The sequence below is a fragment of the Plectrocnemia conspersa genome, unplaced genomic scaffold (genome assembly GCF_051122295.1).
Source record: "Plectrocnemia conspersa isolate PC_06_02 unplaced genomic scaffold, ASM5112229v1 ptg000003l, whole genome shotgun sequence".
Lineage (NCBI taxonomy): Eukaryota > Metazoa > Arthropoda > Insecta > Trichoptera > Polycentropodidae > Plectrocnemia > Plectrocnemia conspersa.
The window spans coordinates 21,787,118-21,800,692 of record NW_028277167.1 but is presented as its reverse complement, the minus strand read 5'-3'; the positions used below and the strand labels follow the sequence as shown (position 1 = coordinate 21,800,692).

The 13,575-nt window shown below is 29.5% G+C and overlaps 1 long non-coding RNA gene and 1 other non-coding gene across 4 annotated transcripts; one reads left to right on the top strand and one right to left on the bottom strand.

Moving 5' to 3' along the window:
• Positions 1–4,803: 4,803 nt before the first annotated feature.
• Positions 4,804–4,876, top strand: TRNAR-CCU (transfer RNA arginine (anticodon CCU)). Its single transcript has one exon. It is a non-coding gene; the product is annotated as a tRNA-Arg (tRNA).
• A 5,309-nt stretch (positions 4,877–10,185) lies between these two features.
• LOC148236955 (uncharacterized) lies at positions 10,186–12,075 on the bottom strand. 3 transcript variants are annotated; one of them, XR_015809021.1, is made up of 3 exons: positions 11,559–12,075; positions 11,435–11,478; positions 10,186–11,354 (listed from the first exon to the last, which is right to left on the bottom strand). It is a non-coding gene; the product is annotated as an uncharacterized LOC148236955 (long non-coding RNA). The 3 variants fall into 3 exon arrangements; XR_015809023.1 differs by having other exon boundaries at positions 10,186–11,190; XR_015809022.1 differs by having other exon boundaries at positions 10,186–11,190; positions 11,435–12,075.
• Positions 12,076–13,575: the final 1,500 nt, after the last annotated feature.

The window sequence follows — 13,575 nt, the reverse complement described above, 5'->3', positions numbered from 1 at the left end:
CTAACTAATATCAATGTTGAGTATATTCAGTAGCACGGACTGGATATGAAAACTCTGTAATCTGTATTCAACATGCTAATGTTTTTTACTATATTATTTTTTTCAGCTTTAGGAATATTACTATAAAATGACTCTTTGTTAATTTGCATTTAATTTTTTGTACGTCTTATATTATATTTAACATCTGGCATATCCCTGCTTTGAGAAAAATGAGAAAATCTTCTAACATCAATAACATTATTCATAGTGCTAAACCGTATTTTATCTTTAGTTAAATTAATGAACAATTTCCTTCAAAATCATTTCCCCACTTGATAGTTTTAATTAATAAATTAAATTGAAATAATGACCATCGTAACGCGTTGGGGTAACAGGTTACCCCAATGGGTCTTGATGGTCAAAAGAAAATACATAGTATTCTTTCAATACACAAAAAATAATACATAGAATAAGCAATTTTAAAATAACATAAAATTTAATATTAAATTGTATGAACCTGACCAGCTTCCCGTAGATAACATTAAACATATCAATGTGCAATGCCAGAATATTAAGGAGCCGGATGCCGACAGCTAAAGGTGAATTGGAAAGTGCGGACGTTTGAATATAATTTTCTGCGAGAACTCAGCAAATCGTATTCCAACCCTCCTAAAAGAAAAGCGCTCAGATATAAAATAGATGGCTGGGTATGAGATATAAGAAAAGTGCTGAGTGCTAATAATATACTGTTTGTATTTTATATTTTTGCTATTAATACAAACTTCAAGTTTATTTACTGAAGCGTTGTATTTTATAATGTATTTTGTTGTTGAAGTATATATTTACCTTTAATTCTCGGTGCTTTATAAATATCACCCAACCAAGATTCATGACACATTAAATTAAAACAATTAAAAATATATTTTAGAAATATTTTTAATACTTAGACCATTGTATTATTTGTTTGTATTAATTATTTCTGAATCTTGCAGAAAAAACGCTTTGTAAACCCTAACCTTAGTGGAACCTTAGAAGACCAGTGAAACTGCAATGGTTTTTCTCGTAAAACTTTTTATTTTATGAGAATAGCAAGTCGATAGCTTACAATGAATATCACTAAACATAACTACAATTGGATGACCAGACTCATCAGACAATAATATGGCTCGGCCATTATGGTTTTTACGAAGTTTTTATTTTCAAAATATACAACTGTCCAATTTTATGATTATTTCTGTTGAAAGCTTATATACAAAGCCTATTACGATTTCTAAACTTAAAACTTAAGCTATCCAGCAATATACAATTATTATCCTTATTTCGTAGTACTATCTCTATTGTATATTTTAAGTGTGATAATAAATACAAATTCTATCGAAAAATATTAAAAGTGGTTTAATTAGTTGATTGCATATTTGATTGCATCTTCTAGACCAGTGGTCTCTAAACTCATTGGGTATATGAGCTACTTTTAACAAATTAATTATACAACAAGCTACTTGAAGCATTTGAATTATTTATGATAGTAACCTTTCTACAAATTTTAAATAAACGATATGAATAATTTAATAGAGTGACAAGATTTTTTATTTTATTTTATAATGCTAATGTAACTCAGGAGAATTTATTTTTTATGTAGAAAATAGATCACGTGTTCATTTTACATACGCATCATAATACGAAACTCGCAAGTTTCCTCTTTTTATTTAATTCTTCCGTTGTAACCTAATAAGTGTTAGCCCAATACGTTACAACGGGGTAAATATGTACCAACAGGGTAACTTAATCAGACATAATGAATACCTACAAGTAAGTACATGCTAAAACTATGGGAATCGGTGACACCTATATATAATTAATTATAAATGAATATGTGTATTATAATTTAAAATCAATAGACGTCTAAAACTGTTACTATATTCATAAAAATTTTGCATTCCTAGAAGTTGTCATTAGTAGCGTAAAAATTAGACTAGGCAAAACCAAATATATTACACTGGCGTCTTATACACTAGCGATATCTCATAAAAATTTCTTGCAAATGGTTTTCAATAAAGCTATAATTTTCGAACACTGAAATTAAAGTTTTAAATAAAAAAATAAAGATTTTTATGGGACATGCCCAGGAAAGCATTTATCATAGCCAAGATGCTTGAACCAAGCTCGATTTTACTCTTTCTTGTACCGCTGGCGGCCGTAATGTACAGACGCGGGGGCAAACATAATTGCTGTTAAACATGTAGGCAAAAAACGTTACTCAAATAGCAATCAACGTGTTTTACTGGTCCTTAAAAGCTGATACGGTCTTCCCGTAAGAGTCAATATCGCTCACAACAAAAAGACAAAATCCCTAACTTCTCTTCGAGGGAAAATGTTAAATAAGTACTATTATACACAAAGATAAAACATGCTATTTTTATATTTTTAAATAGTATATACAAAAATTGCATTATTTTAAAATAGTTTAGTATTGTCTATTTCAATTATAATAAGTTTATTACATTTAATAAGCAGTCTGGAGTTGTAGTCGGAATTGAAGTGAATCAACTTGGGGATCATTTATCTTTCTGCCGACTCCTCAGCCCTGCTAGAAATTAGTTTAAATTAATTGAATAAATTATTTCATTAGAAAAAATATTGGACTTCAAAGGGTTAAATCATAGATCAGAGAAAATATTGAAGTGTTCTAACATTCTGTTACTCAGGTATGTGTTACCTGAACCCTCGAATGGTATCACGCTTACCTGACGCATTTATACCCGACAGTCAACGGTAACAATTTGAATGTGATCTAAAAATATTGATTCTCTATTTTATGGTGTTATTCAAAGTAACATGTATTTACACAACTAAATAGAAAAAATTGAAAAAGCCATCATTCTAATACATATTCGATCAGTCTTTTAATGAAACATTGAAATCTAAAATAATACAGGATTCAAAATGAACAATAAAAAACCGTAATAGTCGGTACGCGACAATTGGGCGACGGACAAATGGGCGATTCCGGTCAATTGGGCGACGGTCAATTGGGCGATGGTTATTTGGGCGACGGTCATATGGGCGACAGAAATTAAAAAAAACTTGCACGCTTTGCTTTATTTTGAATATTAATAAAATATACATTAAAACGAAAATGTATATTAAATGAAAAACAATTTTATTTTATCATATTATAATTATATGCAATACCACGTAAATATTCTATGATATTTTTTCTATTGTACCTCAAAACTTTTATAAAAATTCTTTGGTCTATTCTTTTCATAAAGATATTTTTCCTTGTCTTTTTGACTTAATATGTCTGAATTATCCATTTATGAAGAATATAAACTCTGGTAACTCAAATTAGTCGCTCTCAACAATAATCTATAAAAAACAATTACCTATAAATAACACATAAAATATAACCCACATGTGAATATAAAGACACATACTTATTTTCTTGCTGTACTGAATTTTTTACCAAAAACACAATGACACTGTGACAAAGTGTTTTAAAACCACGACAAAAATAATTTTCAAAGACGCAACGAATTTTTTTGCGAATGTTTTAAGTCAAAATTCAAAAGTATACTGAGCGCTAGTTATGGGTTTTTATATTTATATATAACTACCCTATCTAATTTTAAATAGATAACTGTAAAATATGCGATTTTTGTGAATTCCCAAAGTTTATTCTCACACTAATTTCCAAGGCTCAAAACATAAAAAAAATCGCGGAAAGGGCAAAATCCACGATAAACATTTATCAGCGCTAGTTCTAGCTTATTATATTTATATATAACCACTCTATCCAGTTTAAAATAGATAACGGTAAAATATGCGATTTTTGGAAATTCCAAAAGATTGTTCTCACAGTAATTTATAAGTCTCAAAACATAAAAAAATCTCGTAAAGGGTAAAATCCACGATAAACACTTATCAGCACTAGTTCTGTGTTATTATATTTTTATATACCTATCCTATCTAATTTAAAATAGATAACTGTAAAATATGCGATTTTTGGAAATTCCAAAAGCTTGTTCTCACAGTAGTTTCCAAGGCTCAAAACATAAAAAAAATTCGCGTAAGGGCCCACTAAGAACATTTATCAGGTAGGTATTTATAATAAAATTACCGACTTAAGCCGTGTGCTTTAAGTGTTTTATGATATCGGGTAACTCTCTTAAATTCTTGAATGAAAAAAATCAAACTGTTTAAGTGATATTTTATGATTAAATAAGCACAAATGATAAGTAAATATATCCATACTATATCTTATGTAGGTATATTATATTTTGTTTAGACCGAATAATGTTTTCATCTTTTAATTCTATTCTAAAAAATATTACTTATATTTTCGTATGTACGTATATGTATATATATATTTTAATATGTATTAAATTATGTAAATTATTTAATTAATTATAAGATCATGATTTGCTACACATTTATTTGTAATGTATTATTATTGTATCGCCCAAAAGACCGTCGCCCAAAAGACCATCGCCCATTTGTCCGTCGCCCATTTTGAATCGCCCATTTGACCGTCGCCCAATCGCCGTCGCCCAATTGACCGTGTCCCGTAATAGTTTACCTTATATTGTCATTTGGATTAAATATTAAAATATTTCGGAAATTATGAAATTCTCAGTTTTATAAAATTTGATAAATTTCGCGATTTTCTTATGTTTTCGCATATCTTTTGGCACTACAAATGGTTTGATGTAATTAAAACGCAATAAAGTAATCGATCAATAAACAAAATGGCGGTTGAAATTTATTTGACATCCTCTGCTCCTCAACAGACTCAAAAATCGTATAGGGGCACAGGACCGCGTCGCCCCTGTGGCCTAATGGATAAGGCATCGGCCTCCTAAGCCGGGGATTGTGGGTTCGAGTCCCACCAGGGGTAAAAATCCTTTTTACTTTTTTTAAATGAATTCCATAGCATGACGTAATTCATAAATTGTAAATTTATTAATTCATTTCACGCGCATATAATCGGTAATTTAATCTATCGACTCTGTAAAATATTTGTATCGCGTAAAATCACGTTGTAAAAAATAAAATACTTTAATATAGACGCCTCCCGAGAGATGTCTATAGTTGAATTTAGTGATTATATAATGATAAAATAATTTTGCAACGACGTATATGATTATTAATTAATAATTTATTTAATAAATATAGTAAATTTAAACTATGCTGGAAAATAAACTAATATAATTATTAGACACATTTTTTGTTTTGAAATACAGGAATTTTTATCTTTTAAAAATTACTTTATTTATACACTTTTCTTCGGTAGTGTGCGTGAAATTTTGTTTATTTTAAATATTCCACTAAAAACTATGAAGCATTTGGTTATTTCATTGGGTAAATGATGATTTTTTTTAATAAAAACTCGTCTCTATTTATATGACCATGTAAAATTCTTGCTGGGTCTTTATAATATTCATATTCAAAAAAGTACTGACTTATCAGTGTACGCTGATGATACAGACATCATAACTAGTTGTTAAATTTTTTATAAAGCTAAATGTAGTCGAATAACAATAATTTCCGCAAAATTTAAATATTTTTTATAAAGTGTATATAGAAAATCAAAAATAATTAACAATAATAAATACAAATTATGATATTTTCAACTCATAGACAACTTTACCATTACGCTTTGAATAAAAGGAGAAGACCTTGGGCACATCAGGAATATTACAATTAAATATTACGAAATTCAGCCCCGAATGATTTGTCACCACGACCAAAAAACCAACATTTAATAGAAAAATTAACAATTTTTTATAGTAAAGTTTAAAATTCTTTAAATTACAACAGTACAATAACTTCATATTAGAATCGTCACAAATGAGTTTTTTGCATTTTAAAGTGACCGTTTAACTGGACCAGATATGCTTAAGTAAAAGCTGCCGCTTTTCTCTGGACTCTAAAAATTGCCGATATTAGTTGTCTCTATTGCATCTCATGAAGTTTATTCTCAATAGGAGACGAGACCAATTTCCCTTAATGAAAGCAGTAGGCAGCTAGCCTTCGTTCAATAATTAATAAGGATCATGTGCTTTGCCATATTAGAAACTATGACACTGCGCGAATTGGAGCTAGGTCTGACCTCCTACCTGGGTAGTCATAAGTGACATCTGCGGTTGGGTAAGCCATCGTGAAACTATTGACGGTCTCCAGCATCATTTATTTTTGGCAGATGAGTATTAATTATTTCGTTCGGTCGAATTATTCATCCGATTTTCAAATATATGAATACATGAAAAATCTTTGAATAAATCAATTTGTATACTTGAGAAACACAGGTAGCCGGTTTTTCTGACAATACACCCGAGTGATTAGTGCCTCTGTAAAATTCATGGTCCTTTATGTGCCTTTATTTTGTTTCGAAATGCGAGTCAATGAGATGCTTCTTCTTAACAAATAAATGTGTATAAGCCTTCGAAAAACATTTGTGAATAGAATGTTTATCGGTTGTATCTACTACGACCGAAATACGCAGAATTCATTCGTTGAACAAAACAACATGTTGGAAAGGTCCACTCTTTATAACCGTTTAACGCTTATCTCAAAAACAGGTGTGAGTCGCATATTTTTGTGAAGGTCGTGTTACGTTTTTTTATTCTTTGTTTCAAGACGCAAAGTATTTATTTCAGTTAATTCAATATTTCGATCGCGGTTAATTTATTTATATTATTTAATTAATATGAAAATCTGCACAAAAAATTCAGATACAGATCCGATCTTAATGTATATCAAATTCGTTCCAATCAATGTAAGCTATTGTATGTACCAAAAATTTGATAAAATTATGTATTTAAAATGTTTCATCAATTTTGCTGATTTAACTCAATCGTGGCTGATTTTAATTCAGATGATTTGAACAATGAATTAATGATTAATAATCAATAATTATTTTTTATTTAAATAATATTTTACAGTCGATTAATTGATTTTTTGACCTAATTGATTAAATAAAAAAATATCAATAAAAACGGGGAAAAAATTACGAATATATTCAAATATTCGAATAATTCATCTATTTTTTATTCACTGTTCGAATAGGTGAAAACAATGAATACTTGAGAACCCTAATGGTGACGGGGGTCAATTAGACACAGATTACGCCGTTGCAGTAGTATTTTATTAACCCTATGAGTGGTGAGTTAATTTATACACATTTGTTAATATTATATACACCTGAGATTGAGTTAATTTTACGTATTTTTCCATAATCATTTCTGTTGTTATTTATTTATTATTATTTTATATTGCATTAATAGTGAATTATAAAAAAAATATTTTACTGCGGTTTTGTATTAGTATATTTTAATACTCTTCTATTATTCAATTTCGTTCATTTATTTTACATATTTTTTTTATATATTATTCGGCTTTGTGATTTTTTTTATATTAATTCAGAGGCTCTCAATAGTTTTTATAAAATTATTACAAAATATTTTTTGTTATGTTTATTTACTTCATACTCCTTAATTTATTGGTATTATTTTTTATAAAAATCATTTACACTAAATTAAAAAAAATACTTGTAAAATTAATGTTTTTAGTTTTATAGTATGTAAATATATAACTATCTGGGGTACTTCAAAACAGTGATAGACCAACCACCGTACATCTACGGCGATACTATTTAAAGGATTAAAGTTATTATAATATGTTACATGCTGTTGAATGATGTTACGAATGGTCCACTCTCGTCGTGGTTCGCCGTCACATTAGTTTTGCTAGTAACCCGTAGTTTTTGTGGCCAAATAAATTGGTACCCACACATTATTTTATGGTGGCGATTATAGGATATCAGGGAAGGCGATGATGGATAGGTATCCTATAGCAATGTATGTACCTCACTCATATATATATGTACATGTTTCCCTTCTTAGCTATTATAAAATATTTGTATTTTTTCAATTCAGATAAAAATGCTTAATTATGTATTTATGCAGTTAAGTATGTGTTTATCTGTATTACTTTATCAAGAAATAATAGTATTGTACAATTCCAAAGAAAATTTTCATTTGAATATGTGAAATCTGTATGTATATATATTTTTCTACATTTATTGTAAATAGAAAATAAATAGGATAGAAAATTAACCGTTGTACAGAATCGATACAGGGTGGCTAAAATATAATGCCGGCCGGTAAGCAGCGGTCATCGGCCTCTTCTGCCGAACCAACAACCGCTTCTGACGTATCATCAGTCTAATATTATTTCTACGTCCGGTAGAAAGTGGTCGACAAAAAATGACGTGCCCAATCAGGCGGATGCGCAAACTGAAGACCTTTCTCGCATTTTTCCCCGTTGCGCCCACCCAGACGCTGAAACGGATCTCCGCATTCCCAGCGTTTCCAAATCGGACAAGAAACTCGAGATTCATAAAAATAAATATTTAATAGACAAACAATACACTTGATTTTTCTTCCTATTACTCAAATGCCTAAGTTTATGAGTGTAACTAGTGGTTTTATGTTGCCTTCTTTATTGCTGGCATTGTTAATGTTTTTAAAGTTCTCTAGATTTATTTATTTAGTAAATAAATAATATTAACCGTAATTGGGGATAGCGAGGAAGCTTTCTTGTTTCGTTTTTGCTCTAGCCAGGTATTCGCTCGCCGTTAGTTTATGTATCAAATTTGATCTACGGATACAATGTTATAGCCAGTTGGCCTAGAGAAGGCGATTCTCCGACGACTTTCTTTGGCTTCTCGTCTGTTATATGCTAAATATGATTCGCGGTGTAGCAAAGAGGAATATTTGATTTAGATTGATTATATGATAAATATAATTTACATCTCGAATTTTTCTACATATATATTAAAATTAACTATATTCTATTTCGCGACAATGTTTGAGATCGCATTACTGCGACTTCAAATATTTACAAACAGCGCAGTACTCTTGCCTTAAAGTTACTTACAGCAGCATTGTGTTATGCCTCCACTATATTCTCTCGAAGTTGGCCAAGGTTGGCCAAGGACAGAGAATGAAGTGGATTACTTCGGTCGATTTCGGTTCTGCCTGCTCTAAAATCTCTCGGAAGTTGTCCGAGGCTTACCAAGAACTGGGGGTAATTCAGTCGACTTGGCTAGCTTCGAGCGCTTCCGAACCGTGTCGGCATTTGTTCCGAGTCAAAGGGACCGAAGTTGCAGCTACTCTTTTAAGCGCGAGCGGTGAGATACTTCCCCTTTCTCTCGCTCGCGTGTTAAGTGACGAGAGTGAGAGAGATAATGGCATTGTGGTTCGCATACTGAGATAGAAAGAGTAGCTCGGTTCTATTTCAGTATGCGCATTTTTAGAACTACTTCAGTCGGAGCCATGTATTTGAGACCCAAATAATAGAGGGCACAAAGACAAAAAAGGTTCACGATATATTGCCACATTTATACGGTTCAAGACATACAACTTAAAGCGTTCTGTGAATGTGTAGTTGTAGAGTATAAAAAGGTTCTTCAACACGACAACACCCGTTTTCTTTCGCTATTTCCTGCTATTGACAAAATACTAAATAATTTTGGTGGACTAATATCATATTTTATTACATAAGAACACTGTCCACAAATTATTGCTGTATAATGTATTTGTGGTTTGTGCAAGAGCAACTCCATGGTAAATCCATGTTTACGCTTTAGAATTGAAACGGCTCATACAGCTACTCTGGCTATCGCAAACATAAGGGTAGAAGAACAATAGTTTTGCGCAGGGTAGATCGCATTGTCTATCGCGCATCCTTTCCACACAAAGAGTAATTTTTCTGGTATCTAACTATTTAATATATTATTTAGCTTTTTCAACCATAAGTACTTAAACAAGAATAAGTTTCTTTCTGTTGTGAGCAAACTCACAAATTTGTTCCGGCTTAAGATTTTTTTTATTGATATTAATAAGACATTCCTCTATGTTTTTTTTTACATTTGTTGTGTATCATCTTATATATAATTGTTCTAAGCCGCCGCCGTCGCTTCCGCTTCCGGACGCGCATAACTTTAAACGAAACATTCTCCGTTCAATTATCTACTCTGTAAATCGTATCGCTTTGTATTAACAGTGTGTAACAATACACGTAAACAAAGGAAATATATTTAATTATAATAATAAATAATAATAAAAATTAAAATTGAATTTGTTCCGATTGATTTTCGAGCCGCCGGTAATGCGTTCTGTTGTTTCGACCAATCAAAAATAAGCATTCAAATATTCAAATAGCGTCGACCAATGAAAAATAAGCATTCAAATTCAAATAGACAGTACTGTGACAACGCTTTTAAATAATTATTATTTAATAATAAAATTTTGCTACGCGACAATAATTTTCATTAATTCGTCATTTGACTGAATAAAAATGAAATATATACATAATGTGTTGAGGATTAGAAGAATACATTGATTAAACTAGATAAACAATCATAAAATAATCTTCGTAATGAAATTTTCAAATTTTGAATTCCCGGCGACGGGCTCCGAGGCCTAAAAGTGAGTTTTTACTTTTATAAATAATCGGATTGCAAATTAACTAGGTGTGTTATAACTATGAAAATTAAATATATACATAATGTGTTGAGGATAAGAAGAATACATTGATTAAATTAGATAAACAATCATAAAACAATCTTTGTAATGAAATCTTCAAATTTTGAAATCCCGTCGCCGGGCTCCGAGGCCGAAAAGTGAGTTTTACTTTTATTTTACATAAACATTATCATTGCTTTCCGATTTAATACATATATACGTTAGATTTTAAGAATTTTAAATTAACCAGTTATGTTTTAAACATGAACGTGTAATGTATCCTTAGTATGTGAGGATTGAAAGTTAATGTCGATCAAATCGGCGCTGTCGGACAGCTTATAAATGTGTAGTTTCTTGGATGTTATCTAATAAACGACATTTTACAATGATTATAAATATGTGATTGCATACCTGGAATAATCGATAGCCAAAATATCTAAGAGTGGGTTATTTTTAATTCCGATGTGGCAAAATATGTACAATTTTTGTTCTGTGCCATCATTCCTCTTTCTGAATAGCCAAATTTAAGATATTCAGTTACATCAAACTTATGTAGTATGTTCTTTATAAAAAGATAATACTTGCTGACAGTGACTTCAACATGAGAAGATTAACTCTTTGTTTATATATACCAATTCTACGTTGTAGCCATATAGGTCATCAAATTGTTCCATCATTGCTTCTGAAAAATAATTAAAAAACAATAAGACTCCTATCAAGAGTAAACATTGAACACATTATTACTACTAATATAATCCATAAATTAAATTTAAACGACAACCGAAGAACACAATTGATGGATGTACTGTAGAGGATTAAACACGTAGATTGTCATCTTTTCATCTTCTACAAAATTGTCACAATATGTCATATATTTTTTATTATTACTAGCATTGTAATATGTTTAATTAACTCTGTATGTATACCTTTAATTGCCAAATCACCGCTGTTTGTCTTTTAATATTAGATCCTGGAAAGTCAATAGTAATTTTGTTAGAATAACCGTGTTATATTATTCATTTATAACCAAACACATACTGGCACACCCACAATTTATAGTTTTGTCTATAATTTCAAATGCTGCATCACTTGCATCATCTTCAATTGTCACTTTGTAAGGAAGGTGCCGCGATTACAACATAATTCGCAGCGGGTGCAGCGGCATAGCGAGCGCTTACCAGATGTGACAGCTGTCAGATGTAAGCAAATTTGGGAAGTCCCGCGCTTGAGAACGAACTAAATTGATTTTAACGAACGAAATTGATTTTAACGATTTAAATTGTATAACATATATTAAAATATGTATAAAAATCATAAAATACTAAAAAAAATGTTTTTTAAAATATTTTTTTAGTTTATAGATTTAAAATATAATATAAATAATGTGGATATGTATTAGCTTCTCTATACAGAAAAAATATGTACCTAAATTTTGGCGAACGTTGGCAATTTAAAGTTTTAGTTTTTAGAGAATTTTTAAAACTTTGCTTTAAAAAATATTTTCAATAAAAAGGGGCAAAGTTTCAAAATAAGTACTATTCATTACCAACTACTAAGCGCACAATATTGCAAAAATCCCTCTTACTGACGCCTTTGAAAGAAAACTACACAAAAATGTATAACACTAATTTAAATATTTTTTAAATTATAATGTTTCAGAATTAAATTTCAAGATTTATTCAAAATATTTTTTTCAACATTAAAAATATTTTCTTTTTTATTATGGATTTTAAATATTAATAATTTATTATAGATTTTAAATATCTTTAGTTTATTATTAATTTTAAATATAGAGAAAACTTTTTACACTCATTAATTATTCAAATATATAATGCTGCGCAGAAAAACATTTACTTTAAAAAATATGTAAATCAAAATATTTTTTAATCAAAAAAGACAAAAGTTTCAAAATTAATAATATTTTTAAAGCGCACTTTTGGTCTAAAGAAACAGATTAGGTGCTTGATATGTTTAGTTTATTGTTTCTTTCTAATTAGTAAATGTAATTAAAAACTGACATAGAAATATTTTTTTTAAATTATAAACTAACTTATGGTGTCACCAAAAAACTTTTTTATTACGAAAATTTAAATTTATGATATAATTGTGTTATGCAGCGTTGAAACTGGCACTCAAACTCCTAAAATACCCTAAAACACAATCAATGACTTATAATCACTCACATTGCACTAACTATATATGATCGATTGTGTTGTAGCGTTAGTAAGGTGTAACAAAATATTTTTTCATATCAGTAATATTTTTGAGCGGATGTGTAACCGGTGCTATAAATTATTATTATTTATTAAACTGTAAACCTATTTTTTTAATGATACAAAATGTTACGTTTTAATATTATTTTTAATGTTGAAAACATTTTGATAATTTTTGTTTTATTAATATTTAGTAAAGTTACAAACCTATTTTAAAAAATAATACAATGAAATCTCTTTGTAACGAATACCGAAATAACAAAATTCTCAGTATAACGAATCTTTAATTTGTCTCCGAAAAACTTGCATACAAAATGTTTTCATTATAACGAAGACTAATTTCAGTATAACGAAATATTTTGATCCGAATTTAAGAATGACGTTGCAACTTGACACAATATTTCTCCAAATTCAGTTTGTCCTTGACTTGGTGTGTGACAGATGTGTTCAAAAGCGACATTACAGGTGTTTCGTTGACCCTCAAACTTTTTTTATAAAACATTTTTTTCACAAATTTTATTGTTTCATACAGTATCCTTAAAAATGGGCAAAAAACTATCTGTCAACCTTATAAGAGGTTATTTTGATGTTGTAGTAATATGGTAATTAAAAATAAAATATATCATCTTCCTTACATTCAATATAACGAATTTTCAGTATACCGAAAGTTATTCATTGGTTCCGTGAGCTTCGCTATATTGAGAGTTCACTGAACAATTTTTATTTTTTAATTATCTACCTAACTTTTAAACCTATTCATAAATGATATACAATATTTAGATTTATCATTAAATATCTAAGTTTCAATATAACGATAAAATCTAACGTTGTAAATCTAATAAATAATATAAAAT